Raw genomic sequence first — 7,273 nt, forward strand, 5'->3', positions numbered from 1 at the left:
ACCTCCTGTATATAGCCTCCACACTGACTCTGTACCGGTACCTCCTGTATATAGCCTCCACATTGACTCTGTACCGTAACACCCTGTATATAGCCTCCACATTGACTCTGTACCGTACACCCTGTATATAACCTCCACATTGACTCTGTACCGGTACCTCCTGTATATAGCCTCCACATTGACTCTGTACCGTAACACCCTGTATATAGCCTCCACATTGACTCTGTACCGTACCCCCTGTATATAGCCTCCACATTGACTCTGTACCGGTACCCCCTGTATATAGCCTCCACATTGACTCTGTACCGGTACCCCCTGTATCTAGTCTCCACATTGACTCTGTACCGTAACACCCTGTATATAGCCTCCACATTGACTCTGTACCGGTACCCCCTGTATATAGCCTCCACATTGACTCTGTACTGGTACCCCCTGTATATAGCCTCCACATTGACTCTGTACCGGTACCCCCTGTATATAGCCTCCACACTGACTCTGTACCGGTACCCCCTGTATATAGCCTCCACACTGACTCTGTACCGGTACCCCCTGTATATAGCCTCCACATTGACTCTGTACCGGTGCCTCCTGTATATAGCCTCCACACTGACTCTGTACCGGTACCTCCTGTATATAGCCTCCACATTGACTCTGTACCGTAACACCCTGTATATAGCCTCCACATTGACTCTGTACCGGTACCCCCTGTATATAGCCTCCACATTGACTCTGTACCGTAACACCCTGTATATAGCCTCCACATTGACTCTGTACCGTAACACCCTGTATATAGCCTCCACATTGACTCTGTACCGGTACCCCCTGTATATAGCCTCCACATTGACTCTGTACTGGTACCCCCTGTATATAGCCTCCACATTGACTCTGTACCGGTACCCCCTGTATATAGCCTCCAAATTGACTCTGTACCGGTACCCCCTTTATATAGCCTCCACATTGACTCTGTACTGGTACCACCTGTATATAGCCTCCACATTGACTCTGTACCGGTACCCCCTGTATATAGCCTCGTTATTGTTAATTTATTGTGTTACTTTTACTTTAGTTTATTTGGTAAATATTTTCTTAACTCTCCTTGAACTGCACTGTTGGTTAAGGGCTTGTCAGGAAGCGTTTCAAGTCTACACTTGTTGTATTCGGCGCATGTGACAAAGTTTGATTTGATTTGTGTTTGTGAACAGAGCCCCAGGACCAGCTTGCAGTCGTCTCTAGGTTCGTCTCTGTAGGTGATGGCTTTATTGTGGAAGGTTTGGGAATCGCTTCCCTTTAGGTGGTTGTAGAATTGAACTGCTTTTTTCTGGATTTTGATCATTAGAGAGTATCGGCCTAATTCTGCTCTGCATGCATTATTTTGTGTTTTACGGATATTTTTTTGCAGAATTCTGCATGCAGAGTCTCAATTTGGTGTTTGTCCCAATTGTGAATTCTTGGTTGGTGAGCGGACCGCAGACCTCACAACCATAAAGGGAAATCTCTTTAAAGATTCTCTCTCTCCCTGTCCAAATTGAAGTGCAGATCAGACTAGAATTTACGAGTATACCTCTCTATGCTGTTATGCATGCACAATGCTGTTATGAAGCGTAGTCCTACAGAGGCTAATGTTGATAGCAAATTGTCATCCTGTGTTTGTCATGATGAGATGGTGAGCCTGACTGACAGAGACGGTCCAATGGGGGTGATGACGGTGCGTAGGCCAAACAGCAGACCCCCCCCCCTCTCCACCACTCCTTCGTTCTCATTACTCTCTCACCCTCTATCTTTGGCTTCCTACTGCTCAGAAAATCTCCCCATTACGGTTGATCCAGCATTAGGGACAGGCATGGTGTTGAATGTAGGTGGAGGGAGGGAGAGGAGGAAGAGAAGGGGGGAGGAGTGGAGGGTGGGAAGCAGGGAGGGAGAGACGAATGGAGGGAAAGAGAGAGAGAGCGAGAGAGGTGAAGTGAAAGGGGAAGAGAGGACTGAGAAGAAAGAAGAGGAGAGGAGAGGAGAGGAGAGGAGAGGAGAGGAGAGGAGAGGAGAGGAGAGGAGAGGAGAGGGAGGTGAGGAGAGGAGAGGGGAAGGGAGGTGAGGAGAGGGGAAGGGAACGGAGGTGAGGAGAGGAGAGGAGAGGGGAAGGGAACAGAGGTGAGGAGAGGAGAGGGGAAGGGAACAGAGGTGGGGAGAGGAGAGGGGAAGGGAGATGAGGAGAGGAGAGGTTGAGGTGAGGTGAGGAGAGGAGAGGGGATGAGGGGGAGAAGGGGCAGGGAGGAGGGGAGGAGAGGTAGAGGACAGGAGAGGAGAGGACAGGAGAGGAGAAGAGAAGAGAGGGGGGGCAACCCTCAGGACCTCAGAGAGCAGAGAGGAGAGGACAGAAAAGGAGAGGAGAGGAGAAAGGAGGGAGGTGAGGAGAGGAGAGGGGAAGGGAGGAGAGGAGAGGAGAGGAGAGGGGAAGGGAGGAGAGGAGAGGAGAGGAGAGGAGAGGAGAGGAGAGGAGAGGAGAGGAGAGGAGAAGAGAGGAGAGGAGAGGAGAGGAGAGGAGAGGAGAGGAGAGGGGTTGAGGGGGAGAAGGGGCGGGGGGGGAGAGGAGAGGTAGAGGAGAGGAGAGGAGAGGAGAGGAGAGGAGAGGAGAGGAGAGGAGAGGTTGAGGAGAGGGGAAGGGAGGAGAGGAGAGGATGGGAGGAGAGGAGAGGAGAGGAGAGGAGAGGAGAGGAGAGGAGAGGAGAGGAGAGGTTGAGGAGAGGAGAGGTAGAGTACAGGAGAGGAGAGGTTGAGGAGAGGAGAGGCAGAGGACAGGAGAGGAGAGGAGGGGACAGGACAGGACAGGACAGGACAGGACAGGAGAAGAGAAGAGAAGAGAAGAGAAGAGAAGAGAAGAGAAGAGAAGAGAAGAGAAGAGAAGAGAAGAGAAGAGAAGAGAAGAGAAGAGAGCGGGGCAACCCTCAGGACCTCAGAGAGCAGAGAGAGGACCATGGCTGTCCCCATAGGAGAAGCCTTTGAAGAACCATTTTTTGTTTCCAAGTAGAACCTCTTTGGTTCCAGGTAGAACACTTCCACAGAGGGTTCTACATGGAAAGCAAGAGGGTTCTTCCTGGAACCAAAAAGGATTCTACCAGGAACCCAAAAGGGTTCTACTAGGAACCAAAAAGGGTTCTCCTTTGGGGACAGCCCAGGAACTTTTTTCTAACATGCTGACCAGACCGGACACGTCGCGTGCGCGAGCGTCGCAAAATAAATGTAGAAATCCATGTTATTCAATTATTGCACCCACACTGCTCGTGCGCGCCAACGATGCCAAGGGCCAAAATAGAACTCCTTTCTATTTCTGACGCATATCGCGCTGAAAGTCTTGCCTCTCCCATCCCCTCATTGGTTATACCCACGTGGGTGATTGAAAGACTAACTGTTTTGTCGGTAGTCGTGGTAATACTATTAAAGTTTAGATGCAATCAGCATATAAGTTCAACGATGAAAAAGCCTGGAAGGAGGAGAGATGACTAGAAACGATTCGGTTGGCCGTTTTATGTGTGGATTAATTGTTGGAGTAGAGGATTTCAGGTGCATTTCAGGTAAAATTACAACTCAATGTTTATATCCCAGGACAAATTAGCTAGCAACAGCAAGCTAGCTAAATAGGACAAATTAGCTAGCAAGTGCAAGATAACTAGCTAAATTGCCATACATGTTTAATGCTTTCGACCTGTCCCAAAAATGAATGTCATTGGTTCAGAGTTTGTTTTGCTATTTTAACCTGCGTGTCGTGATCGCGTTAAGTGTAAAGGGATGTATGCACGAGGGCGCACGATGGCGCACGATGGCGCACGATGGCGCAGCCGGTTTGGTTTCCGTGTAAGCGTAGTTATCCTCCTAGATAGAGTTTACCCCCAGGTCACCCTACTGGGGGACAGATGGATAGAGTTTACCCCCAGGTCACCCTACTGTGGGACAGATGGATAGAGTTTACCCCCAGGTCACCCTACTGTGGGACAGATGGATAGAGTTTACCCCCAGGTCACCCTAACCCTTATTACTTCTGGAGAATCTGCTACCACAAATATTAACACCATTAACATGGGAAAGATTTCTCAAGATTTGGGGTCTATTTCTGGGTATTTTGGATTGAGTGTGATTATGAACAATTACTGTTATTGTTGTCATATTGTTGTATTATTGTTGTCTTATTGTTGACCTAATGTTGTCTTATTGTTGTCTTATTGTTGACCTAATGTTGTCTTATTGTTGATCTATTGTTGATCTAATGTTGTGTTATTGTTGACCTAATGTTGTGTTATTGTTGACTTAATGTTGTCTTATTGTTGTCTTATTGTTGACTTAATGTTGTCTTAATGTTGTCTTATTGTTGTCTTATTGTTGACCTAATGTTGTCTTATTGTTGTCTTATTGTTGACCTAATGTTGTCTTATTGTTGATCTATTGTTGATCTAATGTTGTGTTATTGTTGACCTAATGTTGTCTTATTGTTGTCTTATTGTTGACCTAATGTTGCCTTATTGTTGACTTAATGTTGTCTTATTGTTGACTTAATGTTGTCTTAATTTTGTCTTATTGTTGACCTAATGTTGTCTTATTGTTGACCTAATGTTGTGTTATTGTTGTCTTATTGTTGACCTAATGTTGTGTTATTGTTGACTTAATGTTGTCTTATTGTTGTCTTATTGTTGTCTTATTGTTGACTTATTGTTGACCTAATGTTGTCTTATTGTTGTCTTTTTGTTTACCTAATGTTGTGTTATTGTTGTCTTTTTGTTGTCTTATTGTTGACCTAATGTTGTCTTATTGTTGTCTTTTTGTTTACCTAATGTTGTCTTATTGTTGACCTAATGTTGTGTTATTGTTGTCTTTTTGTTGTCTTAGTGTTGTCTTATTGTTGACCTAATGTTTTCTTATTGTTGACCTAATGTTGTCTTATTGTTGACCTAATGTTGTCTTATTGTTGTCTTATTGTTGACCTAATGTTGTCTTATTGTTGACCTAATGTTGTCTTATTGTTGTCTTATTGTTGACCTAATGTTGTCTTATTGTTGTCTTATTGTTGACCTAATGTTGTCTTATTGTTGTCTTTTTGTTGACCTAATGTTGTGTTATTGTTGTCTTTTTGTTGTCTTAGTGTTGTCTTATTGTTGACCTAATGTTTTCTTATTGTTGACCTAATGTTGTCTTATTGTTGACCTAATGTTGTCTTATTGTTGTCTTATTGTTGACCTAATGTTTTCTTATTGTTGACCTAATGTTGTCTTATTGTTGACCTAATGTTGTCTTATTGTTGTCTTATTGTTGACCTAATGTTGTCTTATTGTTGACCTAATGTTGTCTTATTGTTGTCTTATTGTTGACCTAATGTTCTCTTATTGTTGTCTTATTGTTGACCTAATGGTGTCTTATTGTTGACCTAATATTGTCTTATTGTTGACCTAATGTTCTCTTATTGTTGTCTTATTGTTGACCTAATGTTCTCTTATTGTTGTCTTATTGTTGACCAACTTGTCTTATTGTTGACCTAATGTTCTCTTATTGTTGTCTTATTGTTGACCTAATGTTGTCTTATTGTTGTCTTATTGTTGACCTAATGTTGTCTTATTGTTGTCTTATTGTTGACCTGATGTTGTGTTATTGTTGTCTTATTGTTGACCTAATGTTGTCTTATTGTTGTCTTATTGTTGACCTAATGTTGTCTTATTGTTGTCTTATTGTTGACCTAATGTTTTCTTATTGTTGACCTAATGTTGTCTTATTGTTGACCTAATGTTGTCTTATTGTTGTCTTATTGTTGACCTAATGTTGTCTTATTGTTGACCTAATGTTGTCTTATTGTTGTCTTATTGTTGACCTAATGTTGTCTTATTGTTGGCCTATTGTTGACCTAATGGTGTCTTATTGTTGACCTAATGTTCTCTTATTGTTGTCTTATTGTTGACCTAATGTTGTCTTATTGTTGACCTAATGTTCTCTTATTGTTGTCTTATTGTTGACCTAATGGTGTCTTATTGTTGACCTAATATTGTCTTATTGTTGACCTAATGTTCTCTTATTGTTGTCTTATTGTTGACCTAATGTTCTCTTATTGTTGTCTTATTGTTGACCAACTTGTCTTATTGTTGACCTAATGTTGTCTTATTGTTGTCTTATTGTTGACCTAATGTTGTCTTATTGTTGTCTTATTGTTGGCCTAATGTTGTCTTATTGTTGTCTTATTGTTGTCTTATTGTTGTCTTATTGTTGACCTAATGTTGACCTAATGTTGTCTTATTGTTGTCTTATTGTTGACCTAATGTTGTCTTATTGTTGTCTTATTGTTGACCTAATGTTCTCTTATTGTTGGCCTATTGTTGACCTAATGGTGTCTTATTGTTGACCTAATATTGTCTTATTGTTGTCTTATTGTTGACCTAATGGTGTCTTATTGTTGACCTAATATTGTCTTATTGTTGTCTTATTGTTGACCTAATGTTGTCTTATTGTTGACCTAATGTTGTCTTATTGTTGGCCTATTGTTGACCTAATGGTGTCTTATTGTTGACCTAATATTGTCTTATTGTTGTCTTATTGTTGACCTAATGGTGTCTTATTGTTGACCTAATATTGTCTTATTGTTGTCTTATTGTTGACCTAATGTTGTCTTATTGTTGACCTAATATTGTCTTATTGTTGTCTTATTGTTGACCTAATGGTGTCTTATTGTTGACCTAATGGTGTCTTATTGTTGTCTTATTGTTGACCTAATGTTGTCTTTTTGTTGGCCAACGTGTCCAATTGTTGTCTTACATTTACATTTAAGTCATTTAGCAGACGCTCTTATCCAGAGCGACTTACAAATTGGGTCTTATTGTTGACCTAATGTTGACCTAATGTTGTCTTATTGTTGACCTAATGTTGTCTTATTGTTGACCAACGTGTCGTATTGGTGTCCTATTGTTGTCTTATTGTTGTCTTATTGTTGTCTTATTGTTGACCAACTTGTCTTATAGTTGTCCTATTGTTGTCTTATTGTTGATCTGATGTTGTCTTATTGTTGTCGTATTGTTGACCTATTGTTGACCTAATGCTGTCTTATTGTTGTCTTATTGTTGACCTAATGTTGTCTTATTGTTGTCTTATTGTTGACCTAATGGTGTCTTATTATTGTCTTATTGTTGACCTAATGTTGTCTTATTGTTGTCTTATTGTTGACCAACTTGTCTTATTGTTGTCCTATTGTTGTCTTATTGTTGATCTGATGTTGTCTTATTGTTGTCTTATTGTTGACCTAATGTTGTCT

This window comes from Salvelinus namaycush, chromosome 31, assembly GCF_016432855.1.
Source record: "Salvelinus namaycush isolate Seneca chromosome 31, SaNama_1.0, whole genome shotgun sequence".
In the NCBI taxonomy this organism is placed as follows: domain Eukaryota; kingdom Metazoa; phylum Chordata; class Actinopteri; order Salmoniformes; family Salmonidae; genus Salvelinus; species Salvelinus namaycush.